This window comes from Lissotriton helveticus, chromosome 5_1 (genome assembly GCF_964261635.1).
Source record: "Lissotriton helveticus chromosome 5_1, aLisHel1.1, whole genome shotgun sequence".
Lineage (NCBI taxonomy): Eukaryota > Metazoa > Chordata > Amphibia > Caudata > Salamandridae > Lissotriton > Lissotriton helveticus.
In genome coordinates, this window is record NC_136065.1 from 297,328,252 (window position 1) to 297,348,614 (window position 20,363).

The window sequence follows — 20,363 nt, forward strand, 5'->3', positions numbered from 1 at the left end:
CCCTGACCCAGATGGCATTAAGCGACATCCGGGTCGGGGGGGGGGGCGGGCTGCAGGAGGGGCTGGGAGGGGGGGGCATGCCGCCCCCCCCCCCTGGGCCCCCGGTAGGATAAAGAAGCGGGGAGCGCCCAGGGGACTCCTTGTTGCCTGGACGCTCCCCCACAACGGCGGTGCCACGCGCTCGGGGCTTCTTGTTTCCCCACCCACCATCCCTGGTACAATGCAATGTGGTGTTGTATGCATTATTAGTCTGATTCAGTCGGTAATTTGCTGTAATGTTTGTTAGACCAATTTTCCTATGCTTAGTGAACTGTTTTTGTTTTGGTATTTTGCTTGTTATGCTTTCTGCTAGGCAATGTTTCCACGTTTAGTTAATGGTACTGTATTTAGGTGAATGGTTGCAATGGTATTTAGGCCTTTTTTACCGTTTTAGCTTTACAGTGTGATGCGTGATGTTTACTTAGTCAGGGTAGTTGTCCTTTAGAATTTTTTCCCATAGGTCGTCGTATTTATTAGGTATGGGGCATGCGGTAAGGTCATGACTGGTGAGCAGCTATTTTAAGGTCTGAGGGGGCGGGCATCATCCTATGGAGGTTCCCGCCCAGGGGGAGGGGCCATTGGCCCCTCCTAGAACTTCAGGGGCAAGGTAACTGGTGCTTCAAAGGGGCGCGGGTTGGAGGAGTCACGCTTTCCTTAGGCTGGTAGCCACCCAGCGCGCGCATACTTATGACGTCGACAGATGGCGCTGAGTAAGGGCCCTCCTTAAGTGGGTAAATGGAGTTCACGGCGTGGACCGGGTAATTACCGGGCCCGGCTGCGCATGCGCACATCTTAGGGTGAGGCGCAGCTAGTAGGACCTGACACCGGTTAGCGACCTTGCCATATGGCCAGAAATGTTAGTACAAAATTTCAGATGAGGATGTTAGATTCGGTTAGGAAACAATCTGTATTAGAGTTTTTGTTAGGGATAGTCTCTCACACCTGTTGACAATCATGTATCTAATGTCCTGCTGAATGTTTGTATAGACTGATTATCGTACAATTAAAATTTATGTTTATATCTTAATAAATACGGCCGGGGGTTTTTGCGACCCCCCGCTTTCCAAAGATAACCATGTCTCATGTCCCTGTGTCCAGGGGTTGGTGTGGTCATAGGGGGGGGGGGCGGCAGCCAAACACTGACCATGTTACCTGTAACAAAGGAAGGGCAGATAGTACCTCACGCTCACTAAGTTCCCTTGTGTGCAAGTGATCTTCGTGCTTGATTTTGAGGTAAGTTTTCAGTGAGAGTCTCCAATTTTTGGAGAAAACACAAAATGCAAAAGAGCACCTACTGCTTGAACTTTTCCACCATCAGGATAGTATAGTGGAAGAAACCCCATTATTATACTCTTAATGTCAGATTGTTACTTTATTCACTGACTGTCATGGGTACCAGGTGCCAAACTGTTGAGCCCTGCTGCGTGAATGTGCCCCTGTGCTCTTTCACAGAGCCCAACTATTTAAAGACTTGGTTGCAGCAGAAAAGGCTCCCAGTATCAGCTTTTTATGATTTATGGCCTGCAGGATCAGGTCTTTTATGCCAATATATGCATTCCCTGTGCCTATCTATTGCAGGTGATTGCAGATTTTAGGGCACATTTTAGACCATTACATTTCAGAAAAGGATGTCATTTCTAAAAATCATCTCTTTACACAGACACAACTGCTTTGCTCAGAATAAAGTGTCACTCAAAGTATCAGACATTAGGTCTTGAAATGTCATATAACATACTGCAAAAATGGAAATGACACATAATCAAACTGATAACTTGGCAGCTATGGGTTTGATGAGATCCTATGTGGGAAGCATTTTGTTGTATGTGAGTGACTAAAGAGGGCCTCTCGTCTTCGGGCATAGCGCCTAGCAGTGTGAAGGAAGAGGAGGTGTGAAAGACAGGTGGGAGAGGCAGGGAGCTTACCTGGGTGGTCTGCATTATAGGTAGTCCAGTTTGAAGGCATGGAAGCTAAAACATATGGGCAGCTAAGCAGTACCCACTCAGTCAGAGAGCACATGGAGTACTGTGTGCATGTACACTAAAAAAGAGAGTAATCCATATGGCAAAATACACAAGGAAGAGGTAGACATTGGCAAATTTGTAAAATTATGCCAGATGAGCAAGACTGGAAGTTGGTGATATGAGCATAAACAATTCACCTTTTTAATGGTCGGTATACTGCCTTCTACTGTACAAATGGACCTTATAAATGAGGAAAGAATTGGAAGAGCAATCAGAGTTGGAAATCTGAGTTGAAACTGCACAATTTTATAGGCCCGGATTTCACCTACTCTTGCTAGGCTGAAGGATGCAAACATTTCAAGCAGGGGTTCATGCTCTGTTGGGATGAGAATGTCTCCTACATGGTTTATGGGTGTGTGCTACTGCCCTGAGTAACCCGACTGACTGTGAAGCTGGTATCCAGATCTTTTCTGTGATCCATCTAACAAACTAATATAGCATGTGTATCTGGGTCCAAAGTAGTAGGGGGGAGACAAAAATAAGCACAGACAATAACGAGAAAAAAAAACGTTATTTACCGGTCGCAGCGTTGCTCCTTTACTGATCCTCGAGTCCAGGGCCGGCTGGTGCACTCTGCGCAGGCTTCCAGTCCAAGCATAGTATTGCAGCATGAGAGAAGTGCTGGGATTGGTGTGAGCGGCCTGGTTTACCACTCAGACAGTGCCTGGAGCCTGTGGCTTTTCTACACCCAGCTGTACAACTCAGCCAGGTGGAGAAATGCTAAGTGCGCATGACGGTTTGACAGTATACCACCTCATCGCACATGCAGATAAGGAGTTTTAAATATTTGATCTAGGATTAGTGTCTATGAGTTGGGTCCACTAAGTATTCAGAGTTTACTCGGTGGGATCAAATATCGAAGCCACCGTGCATCCACCCGGGAGCGAGGCAGGACCATCTTATTGGAAGTGCAGTTAAGCTGTCAAAGGAGTTCTACATGAAGTAGGGGTGGGCAAGCCAACACATTCTTAGTCATTCCAAGGGTCTAGCTTAGCCTTGAAACTAAAGTACGAGGCAAGCTTAGACAAGATTTGGTGTGCAAATCATGTAATGAATGTCATGTAAAATTATGTCAGAAACTATTAAACAAAATATTTTGTCTTAAACGTATGTGAGTTTTTCTAGTTCATACATTAGAATATATCAGTGGATTGAGTGACATTTATTGAAATTTTTTGTTTCTAAGTGTTAACAGAAAAACCTTAACAAAAACCTAGTGTTTTTTGGGGTGTTGCCAGGCAGCAAAGTAGAACATCAGTTTCACATGCCCTTTGTGTACAGCCAGTATTGTTATATATGAAGAAACATTACTGTCTATTAAGCGATGTATTCTGTATTCAAGAAGTACATATATCACGTTAAATCCATGCAACACTATGTATAAAAAAATCTTTTTAGAAAAAAAGTACACTATTCAGCGAAAGGTAAGGCATGACATTATTTTTATGTACATATCACTGACTTAACAAAAACAGACAGAGTCTATGTCTGGCTCAACACCTCATGACTGCGGGTAAATAGATCAGCACAACAAAGCAACTTAAGATATCCCAAAGAGAGTGCTCTACGGGGCTTCACGAGACACGTGATGCGTCAATGCCTGGCAAAAAGAAGCATTTACATGTTTTACTTTTTAGTTGAAACAGAAAAACAGACTTTCTATATTGGTTCAGCTTTCCTATGTTTCACAGTTTCTGTATTTCAAAAACTGCTTTAGGTAGAGAATGGGGCAGAGGATGAAGTGTTTAATCCGCCTCTACTTTTTGGCCTGTCTTCAGGGGACATAGGCGAAGCCACATCCAAACATTTAGTTTGAGCCAGGGTACTGCATGCCTTGGCTTGTCCACCTCTTATATGGAAGTCAACTAGAACCAAGAGGGAGCCCACCCATTGGAGGCAGAGGGGCTGACCAATGGGACAATTTCACCAAAGGCATAACGAACTTCAACAATTATGGTGTCAGCAAGCAAAAAATGTTTACAAAATACCAAACCCCTTTCACGTGATGACCCAGAGATGGAAAAATCGGTAGAAGTAGGCTTTTCAGAAAACATTTTCCCTGACACATGAATTCAACACCTATGGTATACATTTTTACAGAGGAGCAGAGCATATTCCTTATCTAAATGACCTGTTGACACAGTGAAATACATTCAGACAACCGGTGGAAAGCCAGCAAAAAGTCTTACTGAGATAAGAAACAGACATTTAGCCACTATTTGCAGGTTACTTTGCATTTGATATATAAGTATCTGAAAGTGTCTCCTCAAAAATGAGCGTGCCCAGTTAAAACCTAGAGACAAAAAAGCGAGACACTCAAAGCTCTGCTATTAAGTCCATTACTTACTCAAAGCTGTGTCCTAAACACTGAGAGTGCCTCAAAACTGTTCTAATGAAATACCTCGGCTAAGCTCGCAGGCCCATTCAGGGTATTGCGACAAGCTTCTGGTTTTAGTAATGACTAGACTCATTCAAACCTCTACGCTTGATAATATCCAAAGAGTTATCTCATCATGAATTCTACTAAAACGTCCCCCCAAAAACATAAATTATTCCCTTTAGAAAAATTATGTTACCAGTTGGAACCCTGGACATCCAACATTAGAATAATTGCATAATAGTACAAACATTTTTAGAGTGACCACACAGCAACTCTTTTTTTTTTTTTTTTTTTACAAAGTATCAAAGTACATTTATGACTTGAAACAGTCTTTCTGAGTCATAAAAAGTTCTTTTGCCACCCATTACTAATCGCAAGTAGGAGGGGAAGTAAAATGGAAATAAAATTCCTATTTGGGAGCAACAGTGCAACATATCAATGCTTCATGACCACAACTGTGGTCACAAACCACTGATCTCAACCCAATGCCTCAAATTCTAATTTACAAAGGAGGACAGCTTCCCATGTCGGAATCAGGTGGGGCAACCTGGGGTGGGGTAGGCAAGCAGTGATTCAGCAGGCCACTGCTTGTGCCCTCGATGTGTTTCCAAACATGCAACATTATCTTTTTTTAAGTAGAACCCCTCCTTTTTTTGGGGCGGCCAACTCTGGTGCATTATCTGTATGCGGCCGCGGGAGTAAAAAGAAGTGCGTCTCGGCGTTGCACGCGTGAGAAATATGACTAAAGGTGAGGCAGCAGCCTGTCACTCTTAGTCACACATCTCGCGCGCGCAACTTGAGGACGCAGTGACGCACTTCCTTTTACTCCCGCGGCCGCCATCCAATAGCCCTTACAGGGCGATAGGCCGCAGCCTCACACTGTACTGTCACCATCATGAGAGGCCTGGCTGCGGTAGCCGTCGGCTGTGGATCACGGCAGTCGTCGCCCTGCTCGCTTAATGTTGGGCCAGAGCTGAGTCCCGCTGCTATCAGGGCTACCTGTGGCCAGGAGGATGAGATACACTGTGAAAATCCAAGGCGGCAGAGTCAGAGACCCAGCCCCGGCAGGCCTGAGGAGAGTGCGGGTTCATTGCTTGCAGCAGCGTGACACGTTGCACCGACCGGCACTCCTGAACACAGTCGGACCCCGAGGAGCGACTGAGACAGGGCAATGGGATTGTAAACGAGGGGCTGGCTGCCAGTTACATGTATCACTGGCCTAATCCATGTGCCGACGGCGGACAGCCAGCGTTATCAGCTGTTTGACCTCCGTTTTCCATCCATGTAAGGCAGAAATATGCCCCCTGCTTTATAATTTACTATTTCTTTTGCTAAGTTTTTAATTGTTTCAGTAATTTTTTTTTTTTTTTAACATTTAGGTAAACTTTAGCCTAGGGAGTGCTGCGTGATGATTTAAAAACGACATGCATTACTGGGACTGGGCCTATGCAAGCAATAGTAACGCAGCTGGTTTTGGCATGTTGTTTCTTGTCACCAGTGGGTGCATTTACATGAAAACAACTTTCTTTTAATTTTTCCCTTGTCACCTTACCAAGTTGGCGTCGTGCACAACACTTACGCTGGTCTGTGCAGTGCTGTGATTTTGAGTTTGTGTGCTCGACGCAGGATGTTTACTCTAAATGCAGCCTCCCCCCACCCCATCGGGACATAATTGGCAGGCTAGACGGATCTGAACTTCACACTTACCAGTGAAGCCCTCCAGTCATGTGCATGTGTGACAGGCTGGAGGAGAGGCCCTGATTGCATCCCTAACATAAAGGTTGTCTGTCACAAGACAGCGCTAGCACCAGCAAGCAGCCCTGTAACACTTTCAGAGAGCAGAGCTGGCAGAGAGGATCCGAGACTGTGTGAATCGCTGCTCAGGTGCGAGGCCATCCCTGCTGTGTCAGTGTACAGTGGCCTGGAGTCTACTGTTGTGGTGCACTTCATGAGCTCTTTTAGTTCAATATTAAACCGGTTAAATCGTACTGGTAATTTTGCATTCATTTATCACTACAGGCCCTCGTGTTGAAGTTTATGCCCTTCCATTTGTGCAGAAGTTTTAAGACCTTTTAAGAGTTTTAAGAGTGTTTTGTTGCGCAAATTGGTGTGGTTTCTGATATTTATATTTCCCTCGCCTTCATTGCTTGATTTTACTCACAAGAAAGTCTCACTCATAGTCACTGTATGCCGTCATAATTACATTGAAATTATGAAAATGTCACATAGCAATCTGAAACCTTGGCAGCTATGCACACTTTAATAATTAGTGCTTGTGTCAGCGCCGCACAGTCTGATCATTTCTGATAAATTATTTCAGTCACACACAATCAATTTAGTTTAAAATCTGCAGGCAGGGCTGCTCTGTCTCATCATCCTTCTGAGTAAGCCTGGTTTATCAGCAGATCTGATTTAAGCACCGTAAATCTGCAGTCCCCAGATAGATTATGCAGTCTGTGTGTTCTCCTTTGTACTGCCGGTCACCGGTGTATTCAACTGTGTAGCCTTGGACCGTGTCATGTATGTGCATGTAACTTGCATGATTGATCCATCAAGGTAACTATTAGCGGCAATACTATGTGTCTCTCGGACCTCTTTCAAGTGCTCGCCGTACTTATTCCCCAGCACCCCTCTCCCCCCACCCCCAGGGGCGGCAACCTGTGGGATAGCCCCGGGCGCCACAAGCTCTAGCTACGCCCCTGTGTCTTAGCCAAGACAGTATGTGCTGCACGTAGTGCGCGATCTCTTTGCAGCAGGCCGTTCTTTCACCAATCTTTTGTCTTTGTTTTTTGCAAACTTTTTCTGGGTGACTGGACCAGGGGACATGGAAGTGACCAAGAACAGAATGGCACTGAATCAGGGTTCTCGTCAGGTAAGGGGCAAATCTCTCTGAAAGCTCATGTGTCTTTCCAAGCAACCGTGCTGACATGAATCCTCAAGACCAAGTGATTGATGGGTGCAGTCTTGGGTAAGTCTTTTATAGCTTTGAGGTCAAGATGGCCACAGTGCCCAAGCATCGTGAGATTTCATCTTTTGACACTCTAAGAGGTTTCAAGGCCTCATGTTTGTTCACCCTCACCTACACCTTCTTTTTCACGTCGGACACTCATCAGCCCAGAAAGCCCTGTCTAATGCCATATGTGTGATTCTGCTGATGCTGCACATGAGGTGTGCGGGTCATGACGCATAAGGGGTAGCACTGGTAAATGCACAGTGTGATTTCTCAATTATGTTAACTGTGGCACAGGCTACTACCTGATTGTTAGTATGGCCTGTATGCAGTTTGCAGATTTTAAGAATGGACGTCAATTCACCAAAATGCCACGGGAAGCGGAAGTGACTTCACATGCCCCTTGACCTTCACTTTCACTCACACAAACTTATGCTTATACATACACACACATTCACTCGAAACGGCAAGCACACACTCATCATACATACATTTAAAACCATGTTTTTTACCTACCTCAACTGCCAGGAAAAGTCATATTCCAGCTATTTGTACTCCATTTCTTAATTAAACTAATAGCGAATAATGTAATATTATTCACTATTAGTACTATAAAAAAAATTCAAAAATCGGGGTGAGTGAAGGCCCCGCCAACATCCAAAAGGACGAGCTGCTTCTGTTCCTGCCATTGATTATGCCACTGCTGGAGCTTGGGGTCACAAAGGCAGTGCCAGGGGTCACAAGGGGCATGCCAGGGGTCACAGCAGCGATCCCTAAATGACGTCCATGATTTTAGGATGCCCTACCCCGAATGACCAGAAGAGCTGACTCAGCTCCTGCTAGAATTGGGGCAGTACTGATTCGCTAGAGGTAGTATGTGGGGAATAGCCTGTGGTGTTCTGAGCTGGGAAATAGTAATATCTTGTCATGAGAAGTTGCGTGATGGTGTGACCTGCTGTTTGCTAAGTTGGTAGAAAATGCAGTACCCTGTTGGGAAAGTCGCGGGAGGGAGAACCCATGGGTGCAATGTGACAGAAGTGAAGGACCATGTTTCAAGAGGTTGCAAGGGGAAGTACCACATGGAGTGAACATTTTGGGAAGTGTAGTACCCTGTGATGCTGTAGGTGGTAGCAATACGTTTTACATAAGTGTGCTTTGGGACTAGTCGTCTTTCAGCACAGATGAAAAGATTTGTGAGACATGTAGTACAGGAAGCATTACATTTGTGAATGTTTGGTGATGTGTTTTATTCAGTTTGCATATAATGGAGACAGGTGGTTTGTTTAAATAGTAATGTTTGATGTAGCTGTAGTGTGTTGAAGGTGAATACTTCACCCAGGCCTTGAGAAATCTACTCACCCTCTCGCTATGGCTAGTCAGATTTTATCAAAAAGAGATTCAGCTGCAAAAGAACAGGTCTTCTGTTCATTCAGAAAGTGAATCAGCAATAAAGATACCTTTAAATCTTGTTCTAAGACAGAGGGCAAATGTTATCTAATGTCTTCTTACAAGTTACTGTTTATTTTATTCTGGAAATTGGTATTTACTTTTCGTTCTCTGACTGCAAAGTTAGAGGATTTTGTGAAGTGAATGGTCTGACAGACGTACTGAGCATACAACAATGAAATAGATTTTGTAAATAAGCCATACAAATATCTTAAATATATTTCAGTAGTTAGGAAAGTAAATTTTTTGTAATTCTGAAGTGAAATGGAAACACAGATTTCCATAAGATCAAAACAACTCTGAATGATTTACTTGGTGATTTGTAAACTCGATTTCCATATTAATGTTTATGTACTATATAATTGTATCAGTAAAAAGTCTGTAAATGACAGTGAACTACCACATTATGATTTACTAATATATTTAATAAAAGCACGTTTTTTAATATGAACTGAGAAACCATTCCTACCCCCTACCCTGATGACAATGCTATTAGCGAACTATGAGGAAAGCCAGGGGCCATGTGTTACAATATATGTAGGCGAAATGTTTATTATACATGAAGCAAAAGTTTTGAGTTTTTTGTATAGCAGACATGCTGAACTCACATAGTTGAAGGTCTTCTCGTATGTGATAATGAAGAAAAAGGCGACTTTGTTAAATCAAATATTTGCCTAGGATCACACAGTTTGCGATGAGCTTATCGGTCAAGGGTATTACAGCTAATTTGAGTACGTTATTCAAGTGATTAGACCTGCAGGTCTGCTAAAATGTTTCTGAGTTTTCCAGGCCTATCTCTATCTGCTGATATGGTCTAGTTTCACTAGTTGTATTTATTACTGGCCTGCACTAATGTTTGTTCTTTGTGTTGTGTCAATAATGTTTCAGCATGCGTCTACTCCAGGCTGTCAATATTCCATTTGGAAGATGTCCCAACTTTTACTGGTGCAGTTTCCAAAGGGCGCGGTACTGGGTGCAGATCAAGTGACTTCTTTGGCCTAGAATTTGGTCATGTTGGTTTGGCCAGCTAGTATGACTAGGTGTGGGGCGTGTTGGAGTCCTGGGCTGCACTTTTGTGTATAAGAGTGTTGTTCTTGTGCAGATGTCTGTGTTGCTTATGAAAGATGGAGAAGATGTGAGTTTGTTGTGTGGCTTAATTTGATAAACTGAAGTTTGTGTCTGGGGACATTGTGTATGAGAGAGGTTGTGATGATAGGTTTTGTGATTCTGGTCAAGGGAATTTTGAGTTAGGGTAATGTACGGTTAAACTTTTCGTTTTTGTCTTATTTTTGCTGTGAAAGTGTAGGCCTAAGGATGACGGAGAAACACTTCTTTGTCAAATGGAGCCACTGGGTTCTGCACCCTTCCAATCGTGTGGCTGAGTGTCCATGACTAAGTGTTCTGCATGCATAAAAATGGTATGATGTATTGTGTGTCATAGTGGTAGAGCTTCATGTCCAGGGAGGTTACAAGGCTTGCAATATTACTCACAACCTAATTGTTTCTTGTTTCTTTGTTTGGCATTAGGTGTGTAGAGTCTTAACCCATCGCAACGTTTCTGTGACTAGTATTTGTTGCCTTTGTGTGTCTGTTTGGGGAGAGTATAACAGGTTGTTGTTGTGTGAATGAATAAGCTAGACATCTTGTAGACTCAGTGAGTGTGAATGACTGTCTCTGTATTTTATATGCAAGGGAATGGCTGCTCTTGGTTTTATTTTTTTAAAGAAAGAGATATGTGTAGGATCCTGTGTGTTTCCATTCCCTGTATATCTGGGCTGGTGTCTGGAATGCTGAGACTGGAATGCTGAAAGTGAACGATATAGAAGAATGTTGGTGTGTTGTGTGTAGTGGGAGCTAGGAGATAGGACATTTGGCGGGAGGATGGAGCTCTGATGGTTGCTATAATCTAATTGACTAACATGAAATAAAGAACTTACTTCCTACCTGAGTGGCTCTAACCTGTAGCATGAAGACCCTGTCCTTTAACATCAGTAGAAAGCAACTGCAAATATGGTGGTCTGCCGTTCCTTACAAGCCACCATCCTTCTTTTTACAGCTGATCATAGGAAGTCACAAATTGCAACCTGCCTAGTAGATATACATTAGGCAGATTGTTTTGTGACCATCTCTGAATAGACATTTTGCAATTAATCCTATTAGCATATACGTTGCATCGTGAAATGACAGGCAAGTTGCAAAACCCCAGTGCACAATTTGCACCCAAGATTTGCTCCCTGCTTGTACATACAGATGGCATTTTACAGGCTATCGTTTTTGTAGCACCTAAAAGTGTGTTGGCTTCGAGAGGCACTTTGTTCCCGATACCTCTTGCAAAGCATAGTTCTCTTGTCTCAGTTTTAATTAAAAGACCAAGACGGTTCTATTAACCAGCAAGTAAGACCCAATTACTATTTTAAAAATGTAAGTTCTGTGAGGTTCGGAAAATACAACACACAGTTGAAAGTTCACGAACATATCACAAGACAGTACAATATATGATACTAACATATATGAATATCTGTGACTCATCAAAATAGAATGCTACAAAGCACACTGATGTGCTGATCAGTAATTGTGTTAGTTTCCACTGAAAAAGACAATGCCTAATAAGGAATAAACTAAAAACAGGGTGGTCTAACTTGGTTTTCGTCACAATAAATACACCTTTGTATATTGGTTCATTTAGATCTTTCTAAAATAAAACTTTGTTCCTGTCACAATTCACAAGTCTCATTTGAGCTTCCAACAAGGGCAATATTTTTTAAAAGTATGTGTAGACTTTGCAAAAGAAGAAACAGATCAAAATGTATTACTTTATTTTAGGATTTTTTTAAACGTATTTCTTCTTTTACCATCCTGCACCCCCTCTTGAGTATTGTATGCATGTATGTATGTGTGTGTGTGTGTGTGTATATATATATATATAGAGAGAGAGATATAGATGGATAGATAGATTGAGATATATGTGGTATTTCTATAGCGTGACCTAGCCAAAAGGCAGCACAGTGCTGTTCATGGTTAAAGGCAAGCTTAACAATGGTGAGTAATAGGAGAGGAAGATGGTTTATGGATGGTTAATGCATTATAAAGCAGTGTTCTTTAAAGAGGTGAGCTTCAACTCCTTCATAAATTGGAGCATTGTTGGGGTTGTCCTGATGGAAACAAGGATATTGTTCCAGATGCTTGGTGCATAGATGGAAAAGGCCTACTGTTCTGTTTATTTTTTTTACACTTTTTTAGTCTGCAGTGTGACGGTGTCCTGGTTGTGTATGTGCAGAGAATCACCAGAGACGGTAAGCTTGTCTGAAAGATAAGCGGGGTACTGGTTGTGATGGCTTTGTAAATGATGCAGTTGGTTTTGAAGATGGTACCTGCTGGCAGTAGGGGCCAGTGTAGTCCCATCAGGGTGAGAGTAAGGGTGATGTGATATTTCTTCAGTCCCTGGACGAGACGTGCTGCAGCGGGTAGGAGTTTGTGTCTGGAGAAAGGCGTTCAAGGGCTTTAATAGTAGTTCTGAAATAATTTTCTGGAATTAACAGTTTGTCTTTTTTAGAAAAGAGAGCTATTCAGGGGTGACTCCTCCACCAAGGCAGAGGAGCAGCACCAAAAAAGGAAAAATAAAATGATAATACCAACATTATCATTTTATTCTTGTAGCTACGGAGCTGGGTTAGTCTGGGGTGGAGCTGGAGACATAAGGAGGAGTGGTTTGTGCACAATAAGTGTGAATGACAATTTAGCCGGCCGTCTTGGGCTGGCCCAACAGTCATGTGCACTATGCATGTTCTCCACTGGGCCATAATGCACAGCCTTTGTGAAGAACATGCACAGGCTCATAGTCCACATCTGAACGCCAAACCACAGTGCTCAGACCAATCATGACGCTGCTGTCATGGTGACCGCAGCGTCTTGATTGGCTTAGAGAAGCCTGTGTGCTTCCTGCTTCTTCAGGACTCAGAGTCAGGAAGAGAAGCGGAGAGACGACAGTGGAAGAGGTAAGTGTTTTAAAAAAAATATTTGTACTTTTCATCTCCCCCACCCAGCCCTACCACCCACGTTCCCTACCAGCTGCCACTGGAGCTATTGCCAGGCTGTCTTTGGTTTTCTTGGCAGTTTATTCCTTGAGGTAGAGGTTGATGTCCGTGGGGAATCCAAGTGATTTGGGATTTGGTGAGAGTTGAGGTTTGAAGCCATCATGGTTCATGTAATTGAGCCAGGTTTGTGCTGTATTTTGGTTGTCGTTCTCAGAAAATAACAGGAATTCTGTTCTGGTTGGTTTGAGCTTCAAGTAGGCGCTGGACATCTAGGTCTGGATAATGTGTAAGCATTGTTTAAGGTGTTGGATGCTTGAAGCAGAGGAGACTTTCAAGTAGAGTTGTGTATCATTGGCATATTGGTGAATCTTGATGCTGTTATTGTGTAATTTGTTTAAAGTTACAAAGTGCAGTCATACACACCTAAATACAGATTTTCATCATAAAAACTAATAGAAGTTTGTTTGAAGGTTTGTTGTTTATTATGGTTTAATTATGTCTGAGGTTTAACTATGCAGATACGTTTTGAATACAGTCGTACCTCCTGCACCCCTAGTTCCGGCGCAACTGGTAGGATATGATAGGGGAGTGGGGTTCATGGAGCCCCCAGGTTAGGGCAAAAAGAGTGGCGGTGGCTAGGTCATCAGCGGCTCTTATGGGCTTCGCAAATAGGTTGGGCGCAAGACCAATGGAAGCCATCTTAAAGGTCTATAACAGTAAATGTATCTCTGGCAATGTATGGCGCACCACTCTGGGGTTACGTATGTCTTGAACCAATACAGAAGGCAGAAAACAGATTTTTACGTTCCCTTTTGTCTGTCCCACAGTCCACACCTACCTTTTCCATTCATGCGGAGGTGGGCCTGGATCATGTTATTGATAGGCTTAACATGGCACCCTTAATCTTTTGACTAAAAACGTGGCTTAATAAAGAATTAACCCTCAACCACATGATTATGAATGACTTCATGTCTCTAGACCATCTCAATAAGGTGCCATGGATGGCCTATTTGAAGAAGTCTTTTGCAGATCTGGGTCGCCCGGAACTCTTTACATCCCCTTCTGGTATTAGGAATCAGGATGTAGATATTGTCAAGAAGCAATTAATGACTAGGGCTAGAGCGGGCCGTGAGGAAAGGGAACTGCAGAAGCCGGTAGTGAGAAGACATTATTTGCTAATAAACTCCATTGCACTTGAACCCTACCTACGTTTTGTCACTCGGCCTTTTCACAGGTTTCTTCTGACTAAATTCAGATTTAACCTCATACATTTTTATTTGGGTAGTTTTAATACCTGGGTTAAACCGGAGTCAATCCCGCCTTGCGCCTGTGATAATTTTTCTGTTCAAGATACCTTGCATTTTGTTATGTTTTGTGGCCTCTTTTCAGAGTTTAGGAAAAAACATCTGTTACCTGTTTTAAGGGAGGCTGGTTTCTCTCAGGTGAGACCAGCTTTGTTTTATCTCCAATCACTGAGTAACATTCGCATTACATTTTGCATGGCAAACTTTTTAGTGGCGGCGGCTAGAACTAAATCACGCAAGACATTACCAGGTTTTTCTAAATGAGTTGTATTTTATAATCTTTGTATAGTCCAAATATTTTTTACATGAATCTGATTAGTATGATATTGCATAATAGTTTTAAATCTGTATAAATATGTTTTTATCTTCTTTGTATGATTTTTAACTAAATCGAATAAAGATTTCTTGACTGACTGACTACAAGGGGAGAAGGCTGTCCATCTCCTGGCTGCTCAGTTGAAACAGAGGGAGGCACACAATATAATGCTGCCACTATATGCTGAGGATGGCACTCTCCACACATCCGATATAGATGTATCCAACTCATTTGCATCATTTCTCAAAATGTGTCTATCTTTCGGACCTAACAGAGGATGTGGCAGTGGAAAAATGTCTATGTAATGTAATGTAATGTAATCCCGCATTTCTATAGCGCTCTATCACTCCAGGGAGCATCTTGGTGCTTTGGATCAAAGAACGATGTAGGGGTGATCCGCAACTGTACTATCCAGAGGCCTCAACCTTCATACCAGTGATTTACACACTGTGTCCATGAGGCTGTAAATCCAGGTCTTAAGGGATTTCCTGAAACATTGTTCTGATGAGATCTGATGGAGATGGGGAGGAAGTTTGTTCCAGGCCCTAGAGCCAATCACTGTCAGGGATTTCCCTCCTTTTGTGGCTAGCCTGAATTTAGGGATAGTGAGCAGGTTACCTGTGGAGGGCCTGAGGTTTCATGATGGACGGTAGCGAGTAAAGCCTTTCTGGAGATAATTCGGGCCATACGAATGAAAGGCCCTGAAGGTGATGATTAGGACTTTGAACAAAATGCGTTTATGAATGGGAAGCCAATGAAGGGCATCTAGCGCAGCAGAGGCAGAAGACTTCCTGGGCCATCTGAGCACCAGACGGGCGGCAGCATGCTGGACCATCTGTAGCTTGTGGAGGACCGCTTTATTCGACCCTGCATACAGGCTGTTACAATAGTCCAGCCTAGATGTTATTAGAGCAACAACCACCGTACATCTTGCTGCCAAAGGAAGGAGATCAAAGAATTTTCTCAGGCCCTTTATGATATTAAAACAGGTACCTGCCACTGCCAGCGCCTGTTGTTTGAATGATAGGGAAACATCAAACTTGATCCCTAGGTTGCGTGCTGCACTAATTGTGTTCGGGGGGGGCTTCTGTATCATCAGGCCATCATTGCTTGGGAGAGAAGAAATTATTAAGTCCAAATGGCAGGATCTCTGTTTTTCCTGAATTACATTTCAGGTGATTGTTTCTCATTCAGGTGAAAACGGCCGACAGGCAATTTTTGAGATTTTGTTCTGCATTTTCCATGTCCTTATCGAGAACCAAAATCAGCTGCGTATCATCCGCATACGCAATAGTGCTGATCTCAAAGGATGAAATCAAATTTATCAGGGGAACCATATAGAGGTTAAAAAGCGTCGGGCTCAGACTGGAGCCTTGTGGTACCCCAGTCGTCAGCGCATTTTCCCCAGAACAAAATTGTCCTAGGGTTGTCACCTGCCGTCTATGAGTCAAGAAGTTCTTTAGCTACTCCAACACGGTTCCTCCTATCCCAGATGTTACCAAACGATGCAAAAGGATAGCATGAGAAACCGTATCGAAGGCTGCAGATAAATCTAAAAGGATCAGGACAGCCTTCTTGACCTGATCTATTACAGCCCATAAAGTTTCCGTTGTAAACAGGAGAGCGGACTCTGTAGAATGCTGGGCTCTAAAGACCGCTTGAATGGTGTGCAATATATTATTTCCTTCCAGGATCTCCGTAAGCTGCCTATTTACAAATGTTTCAGCTAATTTGCAAAGTACTGGGAGGAGTGATATGGGGCGTAGATTAGAAAGGGTCTTAGGATCTATAATCCTGCTTCTTCTGAAAGGGTTTTACCGCTGCGAGTTTCCAATCTGGTGGAATCTCCGCATAACGGAGTGAGGAGTTAATGATGCTGTTTATGATGGGATTTGCCGTATCTATCATGGCCTGCAACATGGCCGGGGGACAGGGATTGAAAGGAGATCCTGATTTAATTGAGGATATGGCTTGATGGGATTCCTCCAGGCTAATTGGACGAAAAGTCAACATACTAGCCTTTTTAATGTCCATCATCAAGACCTCATCAGAGGCAGATGATTCAAAGGGCGGAAAATCTTTAGTGATATCCTGTACCTTATGCTCCAAAAAATTGGCTATAGAGTTACACAGCATCTGAGATGGTGGGGTTTCCTGTGTAAGTATTTTGGGATTCCTAAAAATGTTTACAATTCTAAAATCTCCTTCTGTTTGTTTTTAGTAGCTTCAATGGCAGCTGTGTAGAAGTCCGCCTTTGCGCACCTGATAAGGGCATGATATTTTCTCCATGCCATTTTATAGAGACCTAGTTCCCTGATGTCATAGTTACGACGCCATCTTCGCTCAAGTGTTCTCACTTCACTTTGCTTTTCTTTCAAGGTCCTAGAGAACCAAAGTGCAGATTTTTTCTTGCAGCGGGGTCTGGTATCTGGACTTAAGGGATCCATACGTTGGCACTACTTGGCACAGGTCAAAATGCTTAAAATGTCTGATGAATGTAGGCAATTGTTGGATGGGGAGATCACAGTTGGTGGATACTTGAAGCTATAAAGGAACTATCATGGGGAAATGCTTCTGGGGACGATGGATTCCCTAGTTAGTTTTATAGCATTAACAGCACATAGGTTGCAAAAATAGCACATGATAACTTCAATGAATCATAGACATTTGGTTGTCTCTGACTAGAGTTCAAATAAGACACTAGCGTATCTTCTCCCTAAGCCTGGAAAGGACCTATACTACTGGGATAGCTTTCGACCTATATCTCTCATCAAAACCGGCGTAACAATTTTGTCCAAAATATTGGTGTCCTGTCTCTGACAAGTAAAACCTATTCTTGTACATTGCTCACAGGTTGGCGTTGTACAAGGCTGATTCTCCAAGAATCATCTCAGGACCCTCTTTGATTTTTTTTATAGAATGTTAATGCTGATCAGAAATACATTGTAGCAGTTTCTGTGGATAAAGACAAAGCATTAATATCCTGTATAGTAAGAAGGGTTTACCAGATAGGGACACATACCCACCCACCATGGTAATGATCAAATATAGTTAAATGTATGCCACTTAATTCACTCCGACTCTCGACTATGGCATAATGCTGGTCCCGAGGTTGATAACGCCACATTTCACTGTCTGCATGGAACACAAAGGGCATACTTCGAATAGCAGATATTTGGAAGGACAGTGCACTGGAAACCTTTGTGGGACTGAATTTGGAATGCCAGCTCCCATATTCCCATGACTAGCACTATACATAAACTGGGTGGGGCCTCATCTTTGCATATTGCTGGCTTATATCCTTGCATACATTACCAGCGGGGGCACAGCCAAAGGAGTCATAATAGGTGCCTGTACTCATTTAATAAACAATATTCTTGAAGACTGTACAAAACGACAGTTGAATTGACTTGCCAGAAACGATTGAATCTAGATTGCTCAGAAGATAAATGGTCTGAGGTTGCTTAGACATGAGCTTCATGGCATAATCTTTCGGCATTATCAGATCAACTTAATGCACGTGTATTTTGCGGACTGAAGGAGCTATATTTTGCATAAACCCTTTGTGTATATAAATTAGCACCCATCTGGGAAGAAATGTTTTAGTCCAGAATGGCACAAATTGCGGAGTGTGTCTGCCAAATATAGAACATTTTAAAATGAATACTATTTGCACTTGGGGCAAGCCAGAAACTAATCTGCATCAGAGGAAAACACTGCCAGAAAACAGATTGCTTCCAGAAGCAAACACAGCCATTTTAACCAAGTACTGAAGCACACATTTCTGTAGATGCACGAGGATCAAAACTGACAGAGAGGAACAGCTACCCTGCTGAACAAAAACGGAACTCGAAAGGATGTTTCACCATCAACATGTTATGTCACTTGAGTTTAGTAAATTTAAAAGGGCGCTGCATCTGGGCAAAAGAATATTGTTTTCTGATTCCTGACTTTACTTTCTTAGACCTTGTGACCTTGGACAGGTTTTTGTTCACTTCTGCCTTTATAAGCAGCTAGCGAATTGAGTTAGTGCTTAGACATGCTCAATGTCTTTGTTCAATACAAACAAAGATTTCATCGTGCCAGCGGGGAGGAAAAGTTGCAAAACTTGTTTGCAACTCTTGAGAAGGCATAGTGTTTAGTAACCTTATGAGAAGGAAGTTGAAATCCTCAGGATGTTGCAGGGTATTTCCACACTGTGCAACAGAAGGTGTGCCCTCGTTACTCCTATTCCAGCACCACGTTAAATGTGTCTTCATCATCAGACCCACTTTACTGCTTTCTATTTACGGAAGCCCTGCACCTGTTTAATCTGCCCCGCCTTTACCAGGAGTTTACATTTCCTGGTCATCTGGCTGCTCGGGTGGCTACTTTGTATTCTGGTGTCCTGCATGTTTCAGTATTAGTTATTACTTTTTTTTGTGTATTGTGCGAGTTATTTACTACGAGTTAGTGCAAAATTATACGTACGACTCCATAATTGGGTGAAAATATACTCTGAAGAAGATTTTTAGTATAGAGTTTTGTCTCCATTTTTGTAGAAAATTTCACCTGCCAAAATTCTCAGTTTGTGAAGCGTCTTCCAGGAACATAGGCAAAAGCTGAAACAGAGGATTATTTTCAAAATCCGTTTTTATCAACTTTTCTCTGTGCATATTCCTAATATTTCACAAAAAGTGCTGAAAATGAAGTTTTACAGTTTTGCACACCCCTAACTGTAGGCTCATTTTGACTGTTTTTATTTGTCTTCTACCCGAGTTAATAGTCCGTTGACCTGGGATTGAAATGCCACCCAATCAGTTTATTAATTAACGGAAGTCCTGTTTAAATACACCAATTGCAAAAGCTAGATTTGGAAGCAATATTAGAGATGGCAACAAACGAAGGGCCTCCATGATTTTTTAAAGGCAATGATTAGGACAACTGTATTTTGCCAGGAAGAGTGTAATTGAAAGAAGGGGTACTGAGCCCACAATCTGGAGCATGCCATCGGTCTGGACTCCCGGCACGCTAGTTTCAGTGCCACTACGCGGACACACTCCGGAAGAAGCATCACAGCTCAACTGTCATTGGATATGGTCTCATTGCAACGCTGAATGTGTCTTTCTGGATATATAGAAAATATTCAGGATTGGTATGATCAACACCACTTCAGCTAAGTCTTGAGACCAGATGTGCATGCAGAGACGGAGTCCTGTGAAGGACAGCAGACCTTCACCTGCAGAAATAAAATGGTCAAACGGAAAAAGGCAATTTACACATTGTGAAACATTTTGGGGGGTCCTATGGCAATTAGTAGTCAGTGGGCAGTATTCAGTCTGGGTAAAGGTTACAGTTAGTGTCCCAGTGTCACAAACACGATTACCCTCCAACCGAATAACCAAGAGCAGTGACTTGGGCATTTTCATGCAGTCTTATCTTTATGAAAGTTTTTCTGGAAGTATGGGGAAAGATTGCCTGCTGCTAGAGGCCTTTATCAGTTTCTAGTTATGGTTAGATGTTCAAATCAAATTCCTCAAGAGTCTTATGCATGAGTTTCAGTCCTCTTTATTGACGTTTATTTATTGTAACAGTTACACATCAGCCCAGCCAACGCGTTTCGTCTATACGGACTTCATCAGGGTTAGGTAATTACTCATTTCCTATTGCTGAACGAAATGTCAAATAGCTGTGTTCCAGTAAAAGTTCAATGTAGTAAGTTGGGTGGTATAGGACCCCCTGTTCAATCTCATTCGTCCAAGTCAAAGTTCCATATCCCATGCAAAACGGCCTTTATACACTTGTCATAATGCTGTTACTTGAGTTAAACTGATTTTATAATTTGATGCCCCTTTTCGTTTGTTATTGTTGGTATTTGGATTGGATTGTCAGTG